Source organism: Arachis ipaensis, chromosome B02, assembly GCF_000816755.2.
Source record: "Arachis ipaensis cultivar K30076 chromosome B02, Araip1.1, whole genome shotgun sequence".
NCBI classification, from domain to species: domain Eukaryota; kingdom Viridiplantae; phylum Streptophyta; class Magnoliopsida; order Fabales; family Fabaceae; genus Arachis; species Arachis ipaensis.
The window spans coordinates 81,212,174-81,226,760 of NC_029786.2; positions in this window are offsets into that span (position 1 = coordinate 81,212,174).

Genomic DNA, 14,587 nt, shown 5'->3' on the forward strand with positions numbered 1-14,587 from the left:
ATTTTACTTCTCCAATTAATAGTGGGACTGTGGGAGAGGTAGCCAGATTAGTAGTTTACAACTAATGCTACGTCTTGCATAGGCTGAGGTGTAGTTTGATTTAATAATGGTTCCAATTTCCAACGCCGTACCATGCAGTGTCGATGAGAGTCTCCGTACGTTGTGATGTTGAGCTACACTTTTGTGTTTTGTCCCGTGCTTGGCTATTTTGAATACAAATAAATATGGACAGTTCTATGATTATATATGGCTTTTTAATGACATCAAGATATCTTTTTAGCCAGAAATTAGTTTTATATTATATTTGAGATTGTCCAAAAATTCAATTTGTGTGACATAAATTGAATATTTTTTGTCATCCTCCGAATTATTTGAAGAATTGGTTGTTGCATCATAGCAGAGAATATCCATTTAAGTTCTTTTCAAGACTTTGGTGAATATGACAAGCAAGGAATAATGACATCTTTAATCCTTATAAGACTTGGTCTCTGAAAAAAGTAATTTGTCTGACATTAACTTCAGAAAAGGAGTTTAGGAATATTTTTGAATTACAAAGTATATCCATTTCCTCTGTTCTAAATGGTTTTTAGAATTTCTCATTCATTGGTACTTTCAAGATTAATTGTGATGTTAGTTATCCTGGTTCAGGTGACAGTGTTGGTTTTGTTTACGTTATTAGAGATTGTAATGAGAGTTGGCAGATGGGGTGTGGACCAGTCATCCTCATTGGCCCAACGGAAGCAAAATCAGGCCCAACCAGATTAAATCATCTTTATATCTCCCCACCTCTCTTTCTTCTAGAAGTAGTGACTCATCATACAAAATGATGAGTTTGGAAAACTCTAAATTAATATTTGTGATGACTAAACATTATTAAATATTTAATTACAAAATTATTAATTTGATTCTCATTTAACATATGTTAATTAATAATTTTGTGATGCAGGTTTTAATTTGGGCCGAAAAATAAAATCTGCAGCAGGCCCAAATCAAAATACACAATCAGACCTTGCTATATGTTCTCTACATTATGTGGCTGAATTGTTGTAATTAATTGGGCCAGAACTCAAAAGCCCAATTAGTTTGAAGGAATCAAAATTTTATTGGGTCAGATTAAGCTTTATTGCTACCAAGCCCAATTTGAATTTTGATGAATGTTTCCATGCATGATCCGAATCCAATATTCATCAAGAAAGCAAATGTTATCATTTGGGCCAGATTAAATCCTAATGCTACCAAGCCCAACATTATTTTGATGAAAGTTTTCAAGCTTGGTCCGAAACAAAGTTTAAATAAAAGCTAAATGGCTTCATGCTTTCCAACGGATTCCATCTCTTGTTAAGAATGGATTTCAAATCCTAATATGTTAGCATTGGAAACATGAGAGAGAACTTGACTTTGATTTGATGGGAATCATTATGATTAATGCTATACGCTACTCAAAGCAAGGGAAGTAAAAGCAATCTATCAATATGTTTCATCTTCATTTAATTGCTTTTACTTTAACTTCACATTCTCTCTCATCTCTTTCTTCTTCTTCTTTCGCTCCTTGTCCAGGAAACAATGGAAGCAATGTTCATCAACTATCAAAAAGAAGAAGTTGCATGCATCAAGACCATCAAGCTAATGATGGCAAGAAAACATACTAAAATAAAAATGAGCTGTGGCTGAGATATTCACTATATTTGGTTAGATTTGGTGATGTATCTTGAGCCTTTCATGCTCAAAAATGGATGAAGAAGATTCGGCCAGCATGGAGGAGATTCTTGAAGCATGGCTTGTCTTTGATTCTGGTTAACCACCACAGGGAGTAGCTAGAGTGGCGAAGTGATGGTTGAGGCAGAGATTGAAGCAGATGAAGTCATTATCATCATGAAGCATCAAGGGCCAGAAATCCATCTTGGAGAGCAAGCCAAGGATGGAGAGCTCGGATTGATGAAGCTGTTTAATTTTGTCATGTCTTGAGTCTCATGAAAAAAGGCAAACAGTGAGGTTTGTATGAAAAAGCCATAGAGCGGAAAAAGGCAGAGAGTGCAAAATTAAAAGAAAAAGCTATCGATGTCTTAGAGTTCCTTTGTTCATCTATGTTGTGTTTCATGATTCTGTGGGAATCCCCTTGTAAGTTGGGTTAGCACTTTACAAGTTGTAATCAGATTGATTATAGTGAAATTCCATCATTGTTGTGATGGAGACTGGATGTAGGCTGCACTGCACTTAGCAGCTGAACCAGGATATATCTGGGTGTAATCTTTCTTCTCTCCTACTACATTTCTGTTTTCTACTGCACAGGAGCAAAAACTAAAATGTCTCGTGCCAAGTGACGAGACAAAACAAAAAGTCTCGTGGCAAGTGACGAGACAAAACAAAAAGTCTCGTGTCCAGAGACGAGCCAAAACAGAAAAGTCTCCTCTGAGTTCAGCAAGTGTCAGCAACATAAAAAAAGGGCTAAGATTCAACCCCCCCTTCTCTTAGCCACTGAAACCATCAATTGGTATCAGAGCTTGGTCTCAAAGAGATCAAGCTTTGCAGCTTGGAGCAAAGATCCTCATGGCAGAAAACAGTGGCGCAAATGTGGTGTCTTATAATCTAACTGAAGGTCAATCAAGCAACAGACCCCCTCTTTTCAATAGGAAAAATTATACCTATTGGAAGGAGAGGATGAAGATATTTGTACAAGCAGTGGATTACAGACTATGGAAAATCATCTTGGAAGGACCACAATATCCAACTGTTACAAGTGCCGAAGGAGTTGTTTCTCTCAAACCAGAAGCAAGATGGACAGAAGAAGATAGGAAGAAGGTAGAGTTAAATGCCAAGGCAATAAATCTGCTCAACTGTGCTATAAGCTAGAATTGCATTTTCTTCTGTGACTAACCCTTTGGATGATGAATCCAGTGATAACTCTTCTGAAAATGAGTTTGTGTTATTTGCAAAAAAATTCAGGAAAATGGCTAAGCTCAAAGGCAAGGCAGCAGCACAAGGAGAGTGAAGAAAGACCTTAGCAAAGTAACTTGCTACAATTGTAAGGAAATGGGGCATTTCAAATCTGATTGTCCCAAGCTGAAGAAGGAGGAAAAGCCGAAAAGAGGAAAGAAGAAAGGACTGATGGCCACATGGGAAGACTTGGAGAATGACTCTGATGATGATGATGAAGAAACCGAGACCAAGTCACAAACATGTCTCATAACAGACCACATAGATCAGGTAGTCTTTCATAACCCTAACACTGAAGATCTTCATCTTATGATAGACCACCTTTCTGAAAAAATAAGATGTTTTTTGCTGGAAAATCAAGAACTTGAACAACAAAACACCATTCTTAAGGCTGAAAACAGTTTTCTAAAAGAGAAAGTGAGAGAGGCCAAAACTGCTTGTGATCTTGTTGAAGAGAATAAGCAGTTAAGAGCCCAAGTTAGGAGCTGTGAAAGTAACCATTGTGTTCTTGCATATGTGGATTGTTTTAAGCAAAATGAAGAGTTGCTTAAAGAGGTTAAAAGACTTAAGGAAGACTTGGCCAAGTTTACACAAAGTTCTGAAAGTTTAAATCACATCTTGGCTAGTCAAAAACCTCTTTATGATAAAGCTGGGTTGGGATTCTATAAATCTGAAAATTCACATTTTGAAAATATTGCTTCATCTTCTAATGATACAAGATTTCAAGATCCCACCTACTTTAACAAAACAGCAACTCCAAGGTTTTGTAGACTATGCAATCGGAATGGACACTTTCCCATTCAATGCTTTTTCGGTGAAAGAATGGTTGGTGACAAAGTTTATAAAATTGTTTTTGATTACAATGGCTTAGGACATAGAAGATGGTTTAACGTAAAAGGATCCAAAAAGATTTGGATACCTAAGGTTACTTGAGCTTGTTTTGTAGGTGTGCCTAGCATCCAAAAAGAAGGAAAATATGTGGTATATGGACAGCGGATGCTCTAGGCATATGACCGGAAAGGCAACCTTCTTCATAAAACTTGATGACTATGATGGAGGACTTGTCACTTTCGGTGATGATGCAAAAGGAAAAATTGTGACTGTTGGGAAAGTTAGTAAAAATTTTTCTTCTTGTATAAATGATGTTCTCCTTGTACATGGCTTGAAACATAATTTGCTTAGTGTTAGTCAACTTTGTGATTTGGGATTTGAAGTTATCTTTAAGAAATTTGTTTGTTTAGTTGTGTGTGAGAAAACTGGGGATGTTCTTCTTGAAGCTAAAAGATGTAACAATGTGTATGGATTAACTCTTGAGAATTTAAAGGAACAAAATGTAACATGCTTCACATCTTATGAATCTGAAAAATGGCTTTGGCATAGAAAGTTGGGACATGCTAGCATGTATCAAATTTCTAAGCTAGTCAAAAGAAATTTGGTTAGAGGAATCCCAAACATCAAGTCAAGAAACAAGGCACAGTAGCTTTATCCACAGCTGAAGCAGAATACATTTCCACATCTGCATGTTGCACTCAATTAATTTGGTTAAAAACACAATTAGAAGATTACAAATTAAAAATCAATAGTATACCCTTATTTTGTGATAATATGAGTGCTATAAACATTTCAAAAAATCCTGTTTTGCATTCAAGAACAAAGCACATTGAAATTAAATATCATTTCATTAGAGAACATGTGCAAAAGGGAACTATTGATATTCAATTTGTAAAATCTGAAGACCAAATTGCTGATATTTTTACAAAACCCCTCTATGAAGACAGATTCTGTACCTTAAGAAAAAGTTTGGGAATGTGTGATTTAAGTTTTATTGAAAATCTGTGAATTTGTGACTCTCTTCAGTTTTGCTCGTAGGTTTGGACGAGATAAAAATAATGGCATGATGGAAGAGCTGTGGTCAAGGGGGAGGCAACGCAGAATTCAAAATTTATGGGCCCCACCAAAAATTCCTTGACCCCACCTTAACAGTTATGGTAGTTATCTCTCTACAAATAAGAATCTTCCTCTTGTGTCATCAAATCTTCTTGGAAGTGGTTATTGTCAAATCAAACTCCTCTCCCCATCTAATCCCTTGATTTAAGGCAACAACTTTTCAGTTTTAGATTTCAAAAGTTAAGAGGGAAATCATTTTTTTGGATAATAACCACCCATTATGGTCATTAACCGTCCACTAATGGTCATTACTCTCCATATTCTCTTTCCAAAACCCATTAAATGTGTTCACCCACCTTGTCTCTCTCTCTCTCCCTCTCAATTCGGTTATCACCCCCAACCTTTCATATTTCATTTCCCATTACCATGAAAAAGAAGACCGCGCCAAGAAAGAGTGAAAGAATTCTTCTTTCTCAAAAACCATCAACACCCCGAACTCACACTCACATCCACATACATTCTACTTCCTCATCCTCTCCCTCACCCCCAACCAAACAAACCGAAGCCATGAGAAGAAAGGTAGTGGCACAAAAGAGTTCCGGAAGAGGACGAAACAGGAAGAACAAGGAGCCCCAAGAGGAAGAAGAGCAAGAATCTTATACTTCTCCCATTCCTTCACCTCCACCCTCATCACTGAAGCGGACTACTCCTGGAAAAAGCTCCCAGAAGAATCAGGAGTTTGCACTCAATGACACTACTGAACCTCCAAACTTGGAATCCATGGAATTCAGAGACAAGTATGGCAAGACTCACTCCCACTTTGATCCAAGCAGATTTAACTCTTGCACCTCTTTTGAGTTTCATAAAGAGGTTATGGAAAAGCGTCATTTGTGCACAACCTATCTTGTTAGCCTTGAAAATCTCACCAACAAGGGCATCAACATCTCCTCTCTATTTGAACTCCTCAACTGGAAGCCTCTGCTCCTCATCCAAAAACCAGTCTACCCTGGTCTTGTTCGAGAGTTTTATGCCAATCTGCGGCTCATCGACGGCACTCTTCATTCCTATGTCAAAAGGGTTCAAATAGTCCTTGATGCTGAGACAATTGGAGCAGCCCTTGGGTTCAAGGATGAAGGACCGCGAGCATATATGGTGGAAAAATGGGACACACAAGTTGGAGTTCCATACAAGACTGTTCTCAAGCACATTTGCGAGAACCTTTCTGGATTGCATGGCACCATTCCAACGCACAAAGCTCTAGGACCGGTTAATTCCCTGCTTCACCGCATCATCACTCATATTCTAACCCCCAAAGCGGCTCACACAACCGAGTAACATTTTCTGACTGTCTCATCTTATTCGCTTTGGTTACCTCTACTCCTATATCCTTTGGTTATATTATGATTAGGCACATGTGGGATTCTGTTAGAAGCACCAGAAAGGCTAACCTGCCTTATGGTATGTTTTTAACTAGAATATTTGAGTACTTTAAAGTTGATTTGTTGAATGAGGCTGTAGAAAACAAGGTGTCTTCAATCAGAGGAGGAGGAGCAACTAAGGAAACCAAAGGGCGAAAATCTGCTGCATCGGATAGTGACTATGAAGGCAGACCAGAATCTTCCAAAACAATCAAGTCCATCAAACAGATTTTGGGAGAATTTTCGAACATGGCAGATTTGATGTATCGGTCAAACAAAGAAGCCCGCAAGCAAGCTTATGAGAGTGAGAAAGCTTGGAAAAATTGCAAAGACAGGGTCAATCTGATGATGGAACATTTTAAAGAAGATTTGGGAGATGACAATGAAGGAGATGCTGCAGAAGAAGAAATTAATTTCTCTGATGATTAGTGAATTTTTTTTACTCTGTTTGATATTGGCTCCATTAGGCTCAATCTGTTTTTTGTATGAGCATGACTTGATACTCACTGCTCTAGGATAATCTCTAGGATACTGTGATATACTCTTGCTACTTTGTTTTGAATATTTTGCTATGTTTGATCATGTTTTGTGCAGGTGCCCCCATGATGACAAAAGGGAGAGGAAATTTAGGTTCCAAAATTGAAATTGGAAGAAACAGTGGCTGAGCTGGAAAAACAGGGGAACAGGGGATGAAATTTTCAAAATTGAAAATTCATGATCACCCTTGTTCAAAGAATGCATGTTGTTATTGCATTCACTATGGTTGCTGCTTAAGCTGTATTTGGTTTATCATGATTAGTTAATACTCATTTGTCATTTGGTTTATAATGATGTTTGATTTATCTTTGATGCCTGATTGATAAACTTATTGAATTAAAAACTTATTTTTGGCAGTTCCTTTAAATTGTGTAATGTATTAAAACTGCCTTGTTTTGATCATGTGTACTTCAAATATTTTTCCATCATTTTGTTTTGCTCTGATATACTAACAGGAAATGTTTGGAAAATATTTGATAAATTTTTGTTTGAAAAAGTTTGAGCAGTAAATCAGTTTATGATATCAAATGAGTTTTGATTATCAATTAAAACTGCTCATAAATCAAGCATTTAGCATCATAAAATATGCTAAATAACATTGTTACTTGAAGCTTGATTTAAATGTTACAGGTTAGTGCTTCCCTTGGTAAAATAAGCATACATCAAGGGGGAGCAATGTGACATTTAGAAAGGGGGAGAAATTCAAAATCAAAGGGAGTATTCTTTACTCAATCATTAAATTTCTTTCCATTTCAATTTTAATAATGTTTGTCATCAAGGGGGAGATTGATGAGTTTGGAAAACTCTAAATTAATATTTGTGATGACTAAACATTATTAAATATTTAATTACAAAATTATTAATTTGAATACCAAGCCCAATTTGAATTTTGATGAATGTTTCCATGCATGATCCGAATCCAATATTCATCAAGAAAGCAAATGCTATCATTTGGGCCAGATTAAATCCTAATGCTACCAAGCCCAACATTATTTTGATGAAAGTTTCCAAGCTTGGTCCGAAACCAAGTTTAAATGAAAGCTAAATGGCTTCATGCTTTCCAATGGATTCCATCTCTTGTTAAGAATGGATTTCAAATCCTAATATGTTAGCATTGGAAACATGAGAGAGAACTTGACTTTGATTTGATGGGAATCATTATGATTAATGCTATACGCTACTCAAAGCAAGGGAAGTAAAAGCAATCTATCAATATGTTTCATCTTCATTTAATTGCTTTTACTTTAACTTCACATTCTCTCTCATCTCTTTCTTCTTCTTCTTTCGCTCCTTGTCTTTGCATGGTTATCTCTTCTCTCTCTATGTGGCCGAACCGGTTTCTGTTTGTTGAAGGAGGAAGAAGTTGGTTCGGTTTTGGCTTCAATAAGTGGAGGCTCCCCTCTTCTATAATAAGGGTGGACAGCCACTGTTTGAAGCAAGGAGAAAATTTGAGAGTGCAAGGCACAGTATTCTCAGAGCTACCTGAGCTAACAGTTTTCTCTTCTCCTTCAATGTATTCAGTTTTGTATTTTTCTGTTTAATTTTGTCATGTCTTGAGTCTCATGGAAAAAAGGCAAACAGTGAGGTTTGTATGAAAAAGCCATAGAGCAAAAAAAGGCAGAGAGTGCAAAATTAAAAGAAAAAGCCATAGATGTCTTAGAGTTCCTTTGTTCATCTATGTTGTGTTTCATGATTCTGTGGGAATCCCCTTGTAAGTTGGGTTAGCACTTTACAAGTTGTAATCAGATTGATTATAGTGAAATTCCATCATTGTTGTGATGGAGACTGGATGTAGGCTGCACTGCACTTAGCAGCTGAACCAGGATATATCTGGGTGTAATCTTTCTTCTCTCCTACTACATTTCTATTTTCTACTGCACAGGAGCAAAAACTAAAATGTCTCGTGCCAAGTGACGAGACAAAACAAAAAGTCTCGTGGCAAGTGACGAGACAAAACAAAAAGTCTCGTGTCCAGAGACGAGCCAAAATAGAAAAGTCTCCTCTGAGTTCAGCAAGTGTCAGCAATATAAAAAAGGGGCTAAGATTCAACCCCCCCTTCTCTTAGCCACTGAAACCATCACAAAATCATTCCGTTAGAATAAGAATCTTTTGTGATATTTACAAGTTTGTTAGGATTATGGTGAGGTGTACAGAATTCTCTTTGTATATATATATATATATATGATTCTGAAGAATGATATACACAACAAAAATTCATAATACACAGTTTATTAATCTTTCTTTCTCTGCCCATTGTCTTAGTATGGTATCAGAGCTTTTAGAGCTCTGTTGATATCCAACAATGGTGAAAACCACCAACCCAAATAATCAGTCTTCTTCATCATCCTCAATTTCAATGGCTACACCCATACAGAGTCTTTCTCAAGATTTTTCTAGTCCATATTATATACATCCTAGTGAAAATCCTACATCTGTTCTTGTATCTCCAATGCTCACAGGAAACATTTATCATTCCTGGAGCAGAGTCTTTTCTATGGCTGTCATATCCAAAAATAAATCTGGGTTTCTTACTGGAAGCTTACCTTCTCCATCCTCTGATGATCCTCAGTTTTCACTATGGGAGCGTTGCAACAACTTAGTGCTCTCATGGATTTACCATTCCCTTTCTCCATCTATCACCAATAGTGTGATTTATCTCTCTACTGCTTCTACTGTCTGGGATGATCTCCGTGAGTGTTTCTCTCAGACAGACTTGCTGCGCATTGCTGAACTTCAGGAGGAGGTATATGCCCTAAAACAAGGAACACAATCTGTAACTGATTCTACACTTCTTTAAAGATTTTGTGGGAAGAGCTTGAAAATTCCAGACCTCTTCCTTCTTGTTCTTGTCCAGCCAAGAACCACCGCACTCAAGATTTTGTCATTCGCTTTTTGAAGGGATTTGATGAGCATTTTTCTGTTGTTCGCTCTCAATTGCTCCTCTTAGATCCGATACCTCCTGTCACCAAAGTTTTTGCCATGGTAATTCAACATGAGCGGCAACTCCAGGCTTCATTTGGCGTTCTGGAAGAGCCAAGGATCCTCGCCGCCGCCGCAGAAAATCGCCATTCTTCTTCTGGGCGAGGTCGCTCTTTTAGTTCTGGAACAGGGCGCGGCTCCTCTTCCTCCTCCAAGATTTGCACCTACTGTGAAAGGGCGGGTCACACCGTGGAAGTTTGTTATAGCAAACACGGGTACCCACCCGGCCACCGTCGCCACCCGGGGCAGCCACGGTTCAACGACCGGACCCTTGTCTCAGCTTCTAATTGCGCCGTTACACATTCTCCAAGTTCTGCCTCTCATGCCCTGGTGCAGCAAGATAGGGCAGCTTCAAGGGCTTCTTCATAACCGGTTTTGGGCTTAACTCCTGCCCAGCACAGCACCTTGTTGGCCTTTTTGAAACGGGCTGAGGTTCATTGTTCAGAAAACAGGGATGAAAAAGTTTCTATTTCATCTCAAACTGGGCTTCTTCCTAGCCCAAGTTTGGGTACTCATTGCTTTTGTTCATCGTATACTTTTTCTATTTTAAATAATGCTGCATCTCAATCATATTTTTCTGGTGCTTGGATAATTGATTCGGGTGCTACTGATCATATTGTTTCTAATTTGTCACATTTTATTTCATATTCAGAAATTAAGCCAATTATTGTTTATATGCCAAATGGTTCTCAAGTTGTTGCACGTTATAAAGGAATTATTAAATTTTCATCATCTTTAATCCTTTATGATATTCTTTATTTGTCCCAATTTCACTTCAATTTAATTTCTATTTCTAAACTCACTTCTATGCTGTCTTGTGAACTCACTTTTTCCCAACTCTTTTGTATTTTTCAGGAATCGAACAACTTGAAGATGATTGGTTTGGGTAGATTAAGAGAAGGATTGTATGTCCTAGAAAAAGTGTTTGGTTCCAACAATAAAGTTTTCTCTCCATCACACTCAATAAACTCCACACATTCTAACCATCTTACCTCTTCCAACTTATGGCATTACCGATTAGGACACCTTTCTGGACAACGTCTTAATATTTTACATAAACAATATCATTTTATTTCTTTACATCATGATATTGCTTGTGATGTATGTCATCTTTCTAAGCAAAGAAAACTCTCTTTTTCACTTAGTTCAAATAGAGCAAGTCAAAGTTTTGAATTGTTACATTTGGATATTTAGGGACCTTTTCGTAAAAATTCTGTTCACCATCACAAATATTTTTTGATAATTGTTGATGATTTTAGTCATTTTACTTGGGTTATTCTGTTAAAATCGAAAAGTGAAATACATCAACACGTTAAAAATTTTGTTAATTTGGTGGATACTCAATTTAATTCCAAGGTTAAAATTATTCATTCTAATAATGGTCCTGAATTTCTTTTGCATGATTTTTATTCCTCAAAAGGTATTATACATCAAAGAAGTTGTGTTGAAACACCTCAACAAAACAAGAGAGTTGAACAAAAACATCAACATATTTTAAATGTTGCTCGTGCTCTTCTATTTCAATCAAATATTCCTCTTAATTTTTGGTCTTATGCCATTAACCATGCGGTTTATTTGATAAATAGAGTGCCATCATCAATTCTTAAATTCAAAACTCCCTTTGAGGTTTTGTTTAATAAATCACCTAACTTCAATGACTTTAGAGTTTTTGGTTTCTTGTGTTATGTTTCTACTTTGACAAATAATCATTCTAAATTTGATCCTAGAGCACACAAAGCAATTTTTCTCGGTTATCAACATAGTTTTAAAGGATATATTGTTTATGTTTTAAATGAGAAAAAATTTTTAGTGTCCAAAAATGTAGTTTTTTATGAATTTATTTTTCCTTTTGTCAAAAATAGCTCATCATCCACAGAATCCATTAGTCCTCACACACTTTCTAAGCCCATTCTTTCTTCTGATCCATCACACAATAATCAACCTTCATTACCCATTAACTCAAACCCAATGCCTCTTGACCCACTCATTCCCAGTACTGCCTCCTCCACTTCACCTAATGACCCGTTACCAACTTTTTTTCCCCTTTTCCCTTTCGTGACCTTACCTCACCTTCCCATGGCATCCAATCATCCTTCCCTGAAAACACACCTTCCGTGACGACCCCCAACCCTCATCTCCTACAAATGATCTTCAAGTTTCTTCTTCTCCCATGCATGATCCTCAGTCTTCTTCATCTCCTTATCCCCAACCCATATCTTCTATCCCCTCATCACCTATAATCACACCCTCGCCTAATCCACCACCTCACCGTAGCCAGCGCCTTCCTCGGCCTCCGATTCACTTGTCAGATTATGTTTGCAATTCTTCTCTTACTTCTCAACCCTCTACATCCTCAAGTTGTCGGTATCCACTCTCTTCTGTTTTTTTTTAATTTCTTCACTATCTTTTGCTCACAGAACTTACATTTCATCACTGCATTCTGAACATGAACCAAAAACCTTCCGGGAGGCTAATCAGGTTCTTCATTGGCGCCTTACCATGAAAGAAGAGCTTGCTGCGTTGGAATTAAACAAAACTTGGTCTCTTGTTGAGTGTCCCCCAAAGGTGAAACCCATAGGTTGTCGATGGGTGTATAAAATCAAACGTCGTCTAGATGGCTCAATTGAAAGATACAAAGCACGTTTGGTGGCCAAAGGTTTCACACAGACTGAGGGGGTTGATTTTTTGGAGACATTTTCACCAGTTGTCAAACCAGCCACTGTCCGCATAGTTTTGGCTTTAGCTTCAATTAAACAATGGCCAATTCAGCAGCTAGACGTCAATAATGGCTTCCTCCATGGCGATTTATTTGAATCGGTACACATGGAGCTGCCACCGGGCCTTTCTTCTAGTCTTTCAAATCATGTTGCCATCTCCACAAATCCTTGTATGGGTTGTGCCAGTCTAGTCGAATGTGGTATGAAAAATTCTCCATTCTTCTTCTTTCTTGTGGATATCAACAGACTGTTTTTGATTATAGTCTATTTATTAAGATTGTGGGCAGAGAAGTATGTATCTTGTTAATATATGTTGATGATATTGTGGTTACTGGAAATTCTATTGCTGAGATTACAGCCATTAAGCGGACCTTAGACTCTCATTTTAGGATTAAAGATCTCGAGACTTTAAAATATTTTTTGGGTATTGAGGTGGCTCACTCTAGTAAAGGGATTGCACTTTCACAGCATAAATACTGCTTAGATCTTTTGATTGATTCTGGTCTTTTGGGAGCTAAGCCCATTAGTGTTCCCATGGATAGTGCAACTAAACTTTTTCAAGATGATAGTCCTCTTCTTCCAGATCCCTTTGTTTATCGTCGCTTAGTTGGTTGCTTGATTTATTTAACCACTACTCGCCCAGATATTACTTATGCAACTCAGCAGCTTAGTCAATTTTTAGCTACACCAACTCAAGCTCATTACAAAGCAGCTGTCCGTGTCCTTCGGTATCTTAAGACTAGTCCTGACAGGGGGCTTTTCTTTCCTCGGAGTTCTAATCTCCAAATTTGTGGTTTTAGTGATTCAGATTGGGCCGGTTGCCCGGATACACGTAGATCTTTAACTGGCTATTATTTCTTCTTGGGAGATTCTTTAGTATCATGGAAGGCTAAAAAATAAACCACTGTAGCCCGTTCTTCTACCGAGGCTGAATATCGTGCTCTTGCTAGTACCACTTGCGAGCTCTTATGGATTCTCAATTTGCTGAAGTTCCTTAATGTTCCTTGTGCTCGTCCTCCTCTTTTGTTTTGTGTCAATCAAAGTGCTTTACATATTGCGGCGAATCCAGTTTTTCATGAGCACACTAAACACTTGGAAGTAGATTGTCATTTGGTTCATCAAAAGGCTCAAGCTGGGGTAATGAAGTTACTTCCTGTTCCTTCTTCCGGTCAACTTGCAGACATCTTCACAAAGCCTCTCTCTACTCAACTTTTTCACATTAATTTGTCCAAGCTGGGGATTCTTGACATATACCATCCTCCAGCTTGCGGGGGGCATATTGGACCAGTCATCCTCATTGGCCCAATGGAAGCAAAATCAGGCCCAACCAGATTAAATCATCTTTATATCTCCCCACCTCTCTTTCTTCTAGAAGTAGTGACTCATCATACAAAATTATTCCGTTAGAATAAGAATCTTTGGTGATATTTACAAGTTTGTTAGGATTATGGTGAGGTGTACAGAATTCTCTTTGTATATATATCTATGATTCTGAAGAATGATATACACAACAAAAATTCACAATACACAGTTTTTTAATCTTTCTTTCTCTGCCCATTGTCTTAGTAGAGAGTAATAATATTCTTCAGGGGGAATTGTTTGCTATTTGGAGAGGATATCTCTTAGCTTGGGATGTGGGTCAACGAGATGTTATTTGTAAGATGGATTGTGTGAAGTGTTTAATCTTGTTACTAATCACCAAGATGGTTCTGGGTTTATTGATCCGTTGGTGTTCAAAATAAGGAATATCATGCATTGGAATTGGCGTGTGGACTTATATTTGATTATGAGAGATGCAAACACGGTAGCAGACACCATGACAAAGATGGCAATGAGTTTACAACTTCATCATGTGGAGCTTCCTTCTCTTTGGGAGGAATTTAAGAATAGTTTTAAACGGGACTGTCCCTCTATTTAAGCAGTTCCTTTGTTTTTCTTATTTATTTTTTTAGTTTATTTAAGTCACTAAAAAAATGACTTTTTAATCAAGTTGAAGTTAATTTAGTGGTTAGTAACAAATTCTTAATAAAATTCCGATTTACAAAATTGATAAAATAATAAAATAAAAGATAAATTACTATTAATTTTATAAATTCTACAAAATATGTATTCTAC